This window comes from Rattus norvegicus, chromosome 6 (assembly GCF_021556685.1).
Source record: "Rattus norvegicus strain SHRSP/BbbUtx chromosome 6, alternate assembly SHRSP_T2T, whole genome shotgun sequence".
NCBI classification, from domain to species: Eukaryota; Metazoa; Chordata; class Mammalia; order Rodentia; family Muridae; genus Rattus; species Rattus norvegicus.
In genome coordinates, this window is record NC_141539.1 from 5,633,854 (window position 1) to 5,646,723 (window position 12,870).

Genomic DNA, 12,870 nt, shown 5'->3' on the forward strand with positions numbered 1-12,870 from the left:
TTTTCAATATAGAGCAACATTTTGTGGAACGGAATCTAAGTATCATGGTGAATTCAGTAGGTTCCCAATAGGATTCGCATGTAATAAGCTTGTTATTCAAGATAGAGCAACGTTTTAACGAACTGAAACACTGTTTCTCTGTGAATTCAGTTAGTTCCCAGTAGCCTGCTCTTGTACGATGTGTACTTTTAAAGATTTATCAAAATTTGGTGAGCCGAATCTGAGTAACATGGTGAATTCGGTTAGTTCCCAGTAGGCCGCAGTAGTAATGAGTGGACTGTTCGGGATATAGAAAAATTTTCACGAATGGAATCAAAATTTCTAGGCGAATTCAGTGAGTTCCCAATGGGACATGCTTGTATGAGTCTGCTTTTCAATATAGAGCAACATTTTGTGGAACGGAATCTAAGTATCATGGTGAATTCAGTAGGTTCCCAATAGGATTCGCATGTAATAAGCTTGTTATTCAAGATAGAGCAACGTTTTAACGAACTGAAACACTGTTTCTCTGTGAATTCAGTTAGTTCCCAGTAGCCTGCTCTTGTACGATGTGTACTTTTAAAGATTTATCAAAATTTGGTGAGCCGAATCTGAGTAACATGGTGAATTTGGTTAGTTCCCAGTAGGCCGCAGTAGTAATGAGTGGACTGTTCGGGATATAGAAAAATTTTCACGAATGGAATCAAAATTTCTAGGCGAATTCAGTGAGTTCCCAATGGGACATGCTTGTATGAGTCTGCTTTTCAATATAGAGCAACATTTTGTGGAACGGAATCTAAGTATCATGGTGAATTCAGTAGGTTCCCAATAGGATTCGCATGTAATAAGCTTGTTATTCAAGATAGAGCAACGTTTTAACGAACTGAAACACTGTTTCTCTGTGAATTCAGTTAGTTCCCAGTAGCCTGCTCTTGTACGATGTGTACTTTTAAAGATTTATCAAAATTTGGTGAGCCGAATCTGAGTAACATGGTGAATTCGGTTAGTTCCCAGTAGGCCGCAGTAGTAATGAGTGGACTGTTCGGGATATAGAAAAATTTTCACGAATGGAATCAAAATTTCTAGGCGAATTCAGTGAGTTCCCAATGGGACATGCTTGTATGAGTCTGCTTTTCAATATAGAGCAACATTTTGTGGAACGGAATCTAAGTATCATGGTGAATTCAGTAGGTTCCCAATAGGATTCGCATGTAATAAGCTTGTTATTCAAGATAGAGCAACGTTTTAACGAACTGAAACACTGTTTCTCTGTGAATTCAGTTAGTTCCCAGTAGCCTGCTCTTGTACGATGTGTACTTTTAAAGATTTATCAAAATTTGGTGAGCCGAATCTGAGTAACATGGTGAATTCGGTTAGTTCCCAGTAGGCCGCAGTAGTAATGAGTGGACTGTTCGGGATATAGAAAAATTTTCACGAATGGAATCAAAATTTCTAGGCGAATTCAGTGAGTTCCCAATGGGACATGCTTGTATGAGTCTGCTTTTCAATATAGAGCAACATTTTGTGGAACGGAATCTAAGTATCATGGTGAATTCAGTAGGTTCCCAATAGGATTCGCATGTAATAAGCTTGTTATTCAAGATAGAGCAACGTTTTAACGAACTGAAACACTGTTTCTCTGTGAATTCAGTTAGTTCCCAGTAGCCTGCTCTTGTACGATGTGTACTTTTAAAGATTTATCAAAATTTGGTGAGCCGAATCTGAGTAACATGGTGAATTCGGTTAGTTCCCAGTAGGCCGCAGTAGTAATGAGTGGACTGTTCGGGATATAGAAAAATTTTCACGAATGGAATCAAAATTTCTAGGCGAATTCAGTGAGTTCCCAATGGGACATGCTTGTATGAGTCTGCTTTTCAATATAGAGCAACATTTTGTGGAACGGAATCTAAGTATCATGGTGAATTCAGTAGGTTCCCAATAGGATTCGCATGTAATAAGCTTGTTATTCAAGATAGAGCAACGTTTTAACGAACTGAAACACTGTTTCTCTGTGAATTCAGTTAGTTCCCAGTAGCCTGCTCTTGTACGATGTGTACTTTTAAAGATTTATCAAAATTTGGTGAGCCGAATCTGAGTAACATGGTGAATTCGGTTAGTTCCCAGTAGGCCGCAGTAGTAATGAGTGGACTGTTCGGGATATAGAAAAATTTTCACGAATGGAATCAAAATTTCTAGGCGAATTCAGTGAGTTCCCAATGGGACATGCTTGTATGAGTCTGCTTTTCAATATAGAGCAACATTTTGTGGAACGGAATCTAAGTATCATGGTGAATTCAGTAGGTTCCCAATAGGATTCGCATGTAATAAGCTTGTTATTCAAGATAGAGCAACGTTTTAACGAACTGAAACACTGTTTCTCTGTGAATTCAGTTAGTTCCCAGTAGCCTGCTCTTGTACGATGTGTACTTTTAAAGATTTATCAAAATTTGGTGAGCCGAATCTGAGTAACATGGTGAATTCGGTTAGTTCCCAGTAGGCCGCAGTAGTAATGAGTGGACTGTTCGGGATATAGAAAAATTTTCACGAATGGAATCAAAATTTCTAGGCGAATTCAGTGAGTTCCCAATGGGACATGCTTGTATGAGTCTGCTTTTCAATATAGAGCAACATTTTGTGGAACGGAATCTAAGTATCATGGTGAATTCAGTAGGTTCCCAATAGGATTCGCATGTAATAAGCTTGTTATTCAAGATAGAGCAACGTTTTAACGAACTGAAACACTGTTTCTCTGTGAATTCAGTTAGTTCCCAGTAGCCTGCTCTTGTACGATGTGTACTTTTAAAGATTTATCAAAATTTGGTGAGCCGAATCTGAGTAACATGGTGAATTCGGTTAGTTCCCAGTAGGCCGCAGTAGTAATGAGTGGACTGTTCGGGATATAGAAAAATTTTCACGAATGGAATCAAAATTTCTAGGCGAATTCAGTGAGTTCCCAATGGGACATGCTTGTATGAGTCTGCTTTTCAATATAGAGCAACATTTTGTGGAACGGAATCTAAGTATCATGGTGAATTCAGTAGGTTCCCAATAGGATTCGCATGTAATAAGCTTGTTATTCAAGATAGAGCAACGTTTTAACGAACTGAAACACTGTTTCTCTGTGAATTCAGTTAGTTCCCAGTAGCCTGCTCTTGTACGATGTGTACTTTTAAAGATTTATCAAAATTTGGTGAGCCGAATCTGAGTAACATGGTGAATTCGGTTAGTTCCCAGTAGGCCGCAGTAGTAATGAGTGGACTGTTCGGGATATAGAAAAATTTTCACGAATGGAATCAAAATTTCTAGGCGAATTCAGTGAGTTCCCAATGGGACATGCTTGTATGAGTCTGCTTTTCAATATAGAGCAACATTTTGTGGAACGGAATCTAAGTATCATGGTGAATTCAGTAGGTTCCCAATAGGATTCGCATGTAATAAGCTTGTTATTCAAGATAGAGCAACGTTTTAACGAACTGAAACACTGTTTCTCTGTGAATTCAGTTAGTTCCCAGTAGCCTGCTCTTGTACGATGTGTACTTTTAAAGATTTATCAAAATTTGGTGAGCCGAATCTGAGTAACATGGTGAATTCGGTTAGTTCCCAGTAGGCCGCAGTAGTAATGAGTGGACTGTTCGGGATATAGAAAAATTTTCACGAATGGAATCAAAATTTCTAGGCGAATTCAGTGAGTTCCCAATGGGACATGCTTGTATGAGTCTGCTTTTCAATATAGAGCAACATTTTGTGGAACGGAATCTAAGTATCATGGTGAATTCAGTAGGTTCCCAATAGGATTCGCATGTAATAAGCTTGTTATTCAAGATAGAGCAACGTTTTAACGAACTGAAACACTGTTTCTCTGTGAATTCAGTTAGTTCCCAGTAGCCTGCTCTTGTACGATGTGTACTTTTAAAGATTTATCAAAATTTGGTGAGCCGAATCTGAGTAACATGGTGAATTCGGTTAGTTCCCAGTAGGCCGCAGTAGTAATGAGTGGACTGTTCGGGATATAGAAAAATTTTCACGAATGGAATCAAAATTTCTAGGCGAATTCAGTGAGTTCCCAATGGGACATGCTTGTATGAGTCTGCTTTTCAATATAGAGCAACATTTTGTGGAACGGAATCTAAGTATCATGGTGAATTCAGTAGGTTCCCAATAGGATTCGCATGTAATAAGCTTGTTATTCAAGATAGAGCAACGTTTTAACGAACTCAAACACTGTTTCTCTGTGAATTCAGTTAGTTCCCAGTAGCCTGCTCTTGTACGATGTGTACTTTTAAAGATTTATCAAAATTTGGTGAGCCGAATCTGAGTAACATGGTGAATTCGGTTAGTTCCCAGTAGGCCGCAGTAGTAATGAGTGGACTGTTCGGGATATAGAAAAATTTTCAGGAATGGAATCAAAATTTCTAGGCGAATTCAGTGAGTTCCCAATGGGACATGCTTGTATGAGTCTGCTTTTCAATATAGAGCAACATTTTGTGGAACGGAATCTAAGTATCATGGTGAATTCAGTAGGTTCCCAATAGGATTCGCATGTAATAAGCTTGTTATTCAAGATAGAGCAACGTTTTAACGAACTGAAACACTGTTTCTCTGTGAATTCAGTTAGTTCCCAGTAGCCTGCTCTTGTACGATGTGTACTTTTAAAGATTTATCAAAATTTGGTGAGCCGAATCTGAGTAACATGGTGAATTCGGTTAGTTCCCAGTAGGCCGCAGTAGTAATGAGTGGACTGTTCGGGATATAGAAAAATTTTCACGAATGGAATCAAAATTTCTAGGCGAATTCAGTGAGTTCCCAATGGGACATGCTTGTATGAGTCTGCTTTTCAATATAGAGCAACATTTTGTGGAACGGAATCTAAGTATCATGGTGAATTCAGTAGGTTCCCAATAGGATTCGCATGTAATAAGCTTGTTATTCAAGATAGAGCAACGTTTTAACGAACTGAAACACTGTTTCTCTGTGAATTCAGTTAGTTCCCAGTAGCCTGCTCTTGTACGATGTGTACTTTTAAAGATTTATCAAAATTTGGTGAGCCGAATCTGAGTAACATGGTGAATTCGGTTAGTTCCCAGTAGGCCGCAGTAGTAATGAGTGGACTGTTCGGGATATAGAAAAATTTTCACGAATGGAATCAAAATTTCTAGGCGAATTCAGTGAGTTCCCAATGGGACATGCTTGTATGAGTCTGCTTTTCAATATAGAGCAACATTTTGTGGAACGGAATCTAAGTATCATGGTGAATTCAGTAGGTTCCCAATAGGATTCGCATGTAATAAGCTTGTTATTCAAGATAGAGCAACGTTTTAACGAACTGAAACACTGTTTCTCTGTGAATTCAGTTAGTTCCCAGTAGCCTGCTCTTGTACGATGTGTACTTTTAAAGATTTATCAAAATTTGGTGAGCCGAATCTGAGTAACATGGTGAATTCGGTTAGTTCCCAGTAGGCCGCAGTAGTAATGAGTGGACTGTTCGGGATATAGAAAAATTTTCACGAATGGAATCAAAATTTCTAGGCGAATTCAGTGAGTTCCCAATGGGACATGCTTGTATGAGTCTGCTTTTCAATATAGAGCAACATTTTGTGGAACGGAATCTAAGTATCATGGTGAATTCAGTAGGTTCCCAATAGGATTCGCATGTAATAAGCTTGTTATTCAAGATAGAGCAACGTTTTAACGAACTGAAACACTGTTTCTCTGTGAATTCAGTTAGTTCCCAGTAGCCTGCTCTTGTACGATGTGTACTTTTAAAGATTTATCAAAATTTGGTGAGCCGAATCTGAGTAACATGGTGAATTCGGTTAGTTCCCAGTAGGCCGCAGTAGTAATGAGTGGACTGTTCGGGATATAGAAAAATTTTCACGAATGGAATCAAAATTTCTAGGCGAATTCAGTGAGTTCCCAATGGGACATGCTTGTATGAGTCTGCTTTTCAATATAGAGCAACATTTTGTGGAACGGAATCTAAGTATCATGGTGAATTCAGTAGGTTCCCAATAGGATTCGCATGTAATAAGCTTGTTATTCAAGATAGAGCAACGTTTTAACGAACTGAAACACTGTTTCTCTGTGAATTCAGTTAGTTCCCAGTAGCCTGCTCTTGTACGATGTGTACTTTTAAAGATTTATCAAAATTTGGTGAGCCGAATCTGAGTAACATGGTGAATTCGGTTAGTTCCCAGTAGGCCGCAGTAGTAATGAGTGGACTGTTCGGGATATAGAAAAATTTTCACGAATGGAATCAAAATTTCTAGGCGAATTCAGTGAGTTCCCAATGGGACATGCTTGTATGAGTCTGCTTTTCAATATAGAGCAACATTTTGTGGAACGGAATCTAAGTATCATGGTGAATTCAGTAGGTTCCCAATAGGATTCGCATGTAATAAGCTTGTTATTCAAGATAGAGCAACGTTTTAACGAACTGAAACACTGTTTCTCTGTGAATTCAGTTAGTTCCCAGTAGCCTGCTCTTGTACGATGTGTACTTTTAAAGATTTATCAAAATTTGGTGAGCCGAATCTGAGTAACATGGTGAATTCGGTTAGTTCCCAGTAGGCCGCAGTAGTAATGAGTGGACTGTTCGGGATATAGAAAAATTTTCACGAATGGAATCAAAATTTCTAGGCGAATTCAGTGAGTTCCCAATGGGACATGCTTGTATGAGTCTGCTTTTCAATATAGAGCAACATTTTGTGGAACGGAATCTAAGTATCATGGTGAATTCAGTAGGTTCCCAATAGGATTCGCATGTAATAAGCTTGTTATTCAAGATAGAGCAACGTTTTAACGAACTGAAACACTGTTTCTCTGTGAATTCAGTTAGTTCCCAGTAGCCTGCTCTTGTACGATGTGTACTTTTAAAGATTTATCAAAATTTGGTGAGCCGAATCTGAGTAACATGGTGAATTCGGTTAGTTCCCAGTAGGCCGCAGTAGTAATGAGTGGACTGTTCGGGATATAGAAAAATTTTCAGGAATGGAATCAAAATTTCTAGGCGAATTCAGTGAGTTCCCAATGGGACATGCTTGTATGAGTCTGCTTTTCAATATAGAGCAACATTTTGTGGAACGGAATCTAAGTATCATGGTGAATTCAGTAGGTTCCCAATAGGATTCGCATGTAATAAGCTTGTTATTCAAGATAGAGCAACGTTTTAACGAACTGAAACACTGTTTCTCTGTGAATTCAGTTAGTTCCCAGTAGCCTGCTCTTGTACGATGTGTACTTTTAAAGATTTATCAAAATTTGGTGAGCCGAATCTGAGTAACATGGTGAATTCGGTTAGTTCCCAGTAGGCCGCAGTAGTAATGAGTGGACTGTTCGGGATATAGAAAAATTTTCACGAATGGAATCAAAATTTCTAGGAGAATTCAGTGAGTTCCCAATGGGACATGCTTGTATGAGTCTGCTTTTCAATATAGAGCAACATTTTGTGGAACGGAATCTAAGTATCATGGTGAATTCAGTAGGTTCCCAATAGGATTCGCATGTAATAAGCTTGTTATTCAAGATAGAGCAACGTTTTAACGAACTGAAACACTGTTTCTCTGTGAATTCAGTTAGTTCCCAGTAGCCTGCTCTTGTACGATGTGTACTTTTAAAGATTTATCAAAATTTGGTGAGCCGAATCTGAGTAACATGGTGAATTCGGTTAGTTCCCAGTAGGCCGCAGTAGTAATGAGTGGACTGTTCGGGATATAGAAAAATTTTCACGAATGGAATCAAAATTTCTAGGCGAATTCAGTGAGTTCCCAATGGGACATGCTTGTATGAGTCTGCTTTTCAATATAGAGCAACATTTTGTGGAACGGAATCTAAGTATCATGGTGAATTCAGTAGGTTCCCAATAGGATTCGCATGTAATAAGCTTGTTATTCAAGATAGAGCAACGTTTTAACGAACTGAAACACTGTTTCTCTGTGAATTCAGTTAGTTCCCAGTAGCCTGCTCTTGTACGATGTGTACTTTTAAAGATTTATCAAAATTGGGTGAGCCGAATCTGAGTAACATGGTGAATTCGGTTAGTTCCCAGTAGGCCGCAGTAGTAATGAGTGGACTGTTCGGGATATAGAAAAATTTTCACGAATGGAATCAAAATTTCTAGGCGAATTCAGTGAGTTCCCAATGGGACATGCTTGTATGAGTCTGCTTTTCAATATAGAGCAACATTTTGTGGAACGGAATCTAAGTATCATGGTGAATTCAGTAGGTTCCCAATAGGATTCGCATGTAATAAGCTTGTTATTCAAGATAGAGCAACGTTTTAACGAACTGAAACACTGTTTCTCTGTGAATTCAGTTAGTTCCCAGTAGCCTGCTCTTGTACGATGTGTACTTTTAAAGATTTATCAAAATTTGGTGAGCCGAATCTGAGTAACATGGTGAATTCGGTTAGTTCCCAGTAGGCCGCAGTAGTAATGAGTGGACTGTTCGGGATATAGAAAAATTTTCACGAATGGAATCAAAATTTCTAGGCGAATTCAGTGAGTTCCCAATGGGACATGCTTGTATGAGTCTGCTTTTCAATATAGAGCAACATTTTGTGGAACGGAATCTAAGTATCATGGTGAATTCAGTAGGTTCCCAATAGGATTCGCATGTAATAAGCTTGTTATTCAAGATAGAGCAACGTTTTAACGAACTGAAACACTGTTTCTCTGTGAATTCAGTTAGTTCCCAGTAGCCTGCTCTTGTACGATGTGTACTTTTAAAGATTTATCAAAATTTGGTGAGCCGAATCTGAGTAACATGGTGAATTCGGTTAGTTCCCAGTAGGCCGCAGTAGTAATGAGTGGACTGTTCGGGATATAGAAAAATTTTCACGAATGGAATCAAAATTTCTAGGCGAATTCAGTGAGTTCCCAATGGGACATGCTTGTATGAGTCTGCTTTTCAATATAGAGCAACATTTTGTGGAACGGAATCTAAGTATCATGGTGAATTCAGTAGGTTCCCAATAGGATTCGCATGTAATAAGCTTGTTATTCAAGATAGAGCAACGTTTTAACGAACTGAAACACTGTTTCTCTGTGAATTCAGTTAGTTCCCAGTAGCCTGCTCTTGTACGATGTGTACTTTTAAAGATTTATCAAAATTTGGTGAGCCGAATCTGAGTAACATGGTGAATTCGGTTAGTTCCCAGTAGGCCGCAGTAGTAATGAGTGGACTGTTCGGGATATAGAAAAATTTTCACGAATGGAATCAAAATTTCTAGGCGAATTCAGTGAGTTCCCAATGGGACATGATTGTATGAGTCTGCTTTTCAATATAGAGCAACATTTTGTGGAACGGAATCTAAGTATCATGGTGAATACAGTAGGTTCCCAATAGGATTCGCATGTAATAAGCTTGTTATTCAAGATAGGGCAACGTTTTAACGAACTGAAACACTGTTTCTCTGTGAATTCATTAGTTCCCAGTAGCCTGCTCTTGTACGATGTGTACTTTTAAAGATTTATCAAAATTTGGTGAGCCGAATCTGAGTAACATGGTGAATTCGGTTAGTTCCCAGTAGGCCGCAGTAGTAATGAGTGGACTGTTCGGGATATAGAAAAATTTTCACGAATGGAATCAAAATTTCTAGGCGAATTCAGTGAGTTCCCAATGGGACATGCTTGTATGAGTCTGCTTTTCAATATAGAGCAACATTTTGTGGAACGGAATCTAAGTATCATGGTGAATTCAGTAGGTTCCCAATAGGATTCGCATGAAATAAGCTTGTTATTCAAGATAGAGCAACGTTTTAACGAACTGAAACACTGTTTCTCTGTGAATTCAGTTAGTTCCCAGTAGCCTGCTCTTGTACTATGTGTACTTTTAAAGATTTATCAAAATTTGGTGAGCCGAATCTGAGTAACATGGTGAATTCGGTTAGTTCCCAGTAGGCCGCAGTAGTAATGAGTGGACTGTTCGGGATATAGAAAAATTTTCACGAATGGAATCAAAATTTCTAGGCGAATTCAGTGAGTTCCCAATGGGACATGCTTGTATGAGTCTGCTTTTCAATATAGAGCAACATTTTGTGGAACGGAATCTAAGTATCATGGTGAATTCAGTAGGTTCCCAATAGGATTCGCATGTAATAAGCTTGTTATTCAAGATAGAGCAACGTTTTAACGAACTGAAACACTGTTTCTCTGTGAATTCAGTTAGTTCCCAGTAGCCTGCTCTTGTACGATGTGTACTTTTAAAGATTTATCAAAATTGGGTGAGCCGAATCTGAGTAACATGGTGAATTCGGTTAGTTCCCAGTAGTCCGCAGTAGTAATGAGTGGACTGTTCGGGATATAGAAAAATTTTCACGAATGGAATCAAAATTTCTAGGCGAATTCAGTGAGTTCCCAATGGGACATGCTTGTATGAGTCTGCTTTTCAATATAGAGCAACATTTTGTGGAACGGAATCTAAGTATCATGGTGAATTCAGTAGGTTCCCAATAGGATTCGCATGTAATAAGCTTGTTATTCAAGATAGAGCAACGTTTTAACGAACTGAAACACTGTTTCTCTGTGAATTCAGTTAGTTCCCAGTAGCCTGCTCTGTACGATGGGTACTTTTAAAGATTTATCAAAATTTGGTGAGCCGAATCTGAGTAACATGGTGAATTCGGTTAGTTCCCAGTAGGCCGCAGTAGTAATGAGTGGACTGTTCGGGATATAGAAAAATTTTCACGAATGGAATCAAAATTTCTAGGCGAATTCAGTGAGTTCCCAATGGGACATGCTTGTATGAGTCTGCTTTTCAATATAGAGCAACATTTTGTGGAACGGAATCTAAGTATCATGGTGAATTCAGTAGGTTCCCAATAGGATTCGCATGTAATAAGCATGTTATTCAAGATAGAGCAACGTTTTAACGAACTGAAACACTGTTTCTCTGTGAATTCAGTTAGTTCCCAGTAGCCTGCTCTTGTACGATGTGTACTTTTAAAGATTTATCAAAATTTGGTGAGCCGAATCTGAGTAACATGGTGAATTCGGTTAGTTCCCAGTAGGCCGCAGTAGTAATGAGTGGACTGTTCGGGATATAGAAAAATTTTCACGAATGGAATCAAAATTTCTAGGCGAATTCAGTGAGTTCCCAATGGGACATGCTTGTATGAGTCTGCTTTTCAATATAGAGCAACATTTTGTGGAACGGAATCTAAGTATCATGGTGAATTCAGTAGGTTCCCAATAGGATTCGCATGTAATAAGCTTGTTATTCAAGATAGAGCAACGTTTTAACGAACTGGAACACTGTTTCTCTGTGAATTCAGTTAGTTCCCAGTAGCCTGCTCTTGTACGATGTGTACTTTTAAAGATTTATCAAAATTTGGTGAGCCGAATCTGAGTAACATGGTGAATTCGGTTAGTTCCCAGTAGGCCGCAGTAGTAATGAGTGGACTGTTCGGGATATAGAAAAATTTTCACGAATGGAATCAAAATTTCTAGGCGAATTCAGTGAGTTCCCAATGGGACATGCTTGTATGAGTCTGCTTTTCAATATAGAGCAACATTTTGTGGAACGGAATCTAAGTATCATGGTGAATTCAGTAGGTTCCCAATAGGATTCGCATGTAATAAGCTTGTTATTCAAGATAGAGCAACGTTTTAACGAACTGAAACACTGTTTCTCTGTGAATTCAGTTAGTTCCCAGTAGCCTGCTCTTGTACGATGTGTACTTTTAAAGATTTATCAAAATTTGGTGAGCCGAATCTGAGTAACATGGTGAATTCGGTTAGTTCCCAGTAGGCCGCAGTAGTAATGAGTGGACTGCTCGGGATATAGAAAAATTTTCACGAATGGAATCAAAATTTCTAGGCGAATTCAGTGAGTTCCCAATGGGACATGCTTGTATGAGTCTGCTTTTCAATATAGAGCAACATTTTGTGGAACGGAATCTAAGTATCATGGTGAATTCAGTAGGTTCCCAATAGGATTCGCATGTAATAAGCTTGTTATTCAAGATAGAGCAACGTTTTAACGAACTGAAACACTGTTTCTCTGTGAATTCAGTTAGTTCCCAGTAGCCTGCTCTTGTACTATGTGTACTTTTAAAGATTTATCAAAATTTGGTGAGCCGAATCTGAGTAACATGGTGAATTCGGTTAGTTCCCAGTAGGCCGCAGTAGTAATGAGTGGACTGTTCGGGATATAGAAAAATTTTCACGAATGGAATCAAAATTTCTAGGCGAATTCAGTGAGTTCCCAATGGGACATGCTTGTATGAGTCTGCTTTTCAATATAGAGCAACATTTTGTGGAACGGAATCTAAGTATCATGGTGAATTCAGTAGGTTCCCAATAGGATTCGCATGTAATAAGCTTGTTATTCAAGATAGAGCAACGTTTTAACGAACTGAAACACTGTTTCTCTGTGAATTCAGTTAGTTCCCAGTAGCCTGCTCTTGTACGATGTGTACTTTTAAAGATTTATCAAAATTGGGTGAGCCGAATCTGAGTAACATGGTGAATTCGGTTAGTTCCCAGTAGTCCGCAGTAGTAATGAGTGGACTGTTCGGGATATAGAAAAATTTTCACGAATGGAATCAAAATTTCTAGGCGAATTCAGTGAGTTCCCAATGGGACATGCTTGTATGAGTCTGCTTTTCAATATAGAGCAACATTTTGTGGAACGGAATCTAAGTATCATGGTGAATTCAGTAGGTTCCCAATAGGATTCGCATGTAATAAGCTTGTTATTCAAGATAGAGCAACGTTTTAACGAACTGAAACACTGTTTCTCTGTGAATTCAGTTAGTTCCCAGTAGCCTGCTCTGTACGATGTGTACTTTTAAAGATTTATCAAAATTTGGTGAGCCGAATCTGAGTAACATGGTGAATTCGGTTAGTTCCCAGTAGGCCGCAGTAGTAATGAGTGGACTGTTCGGGATATAGA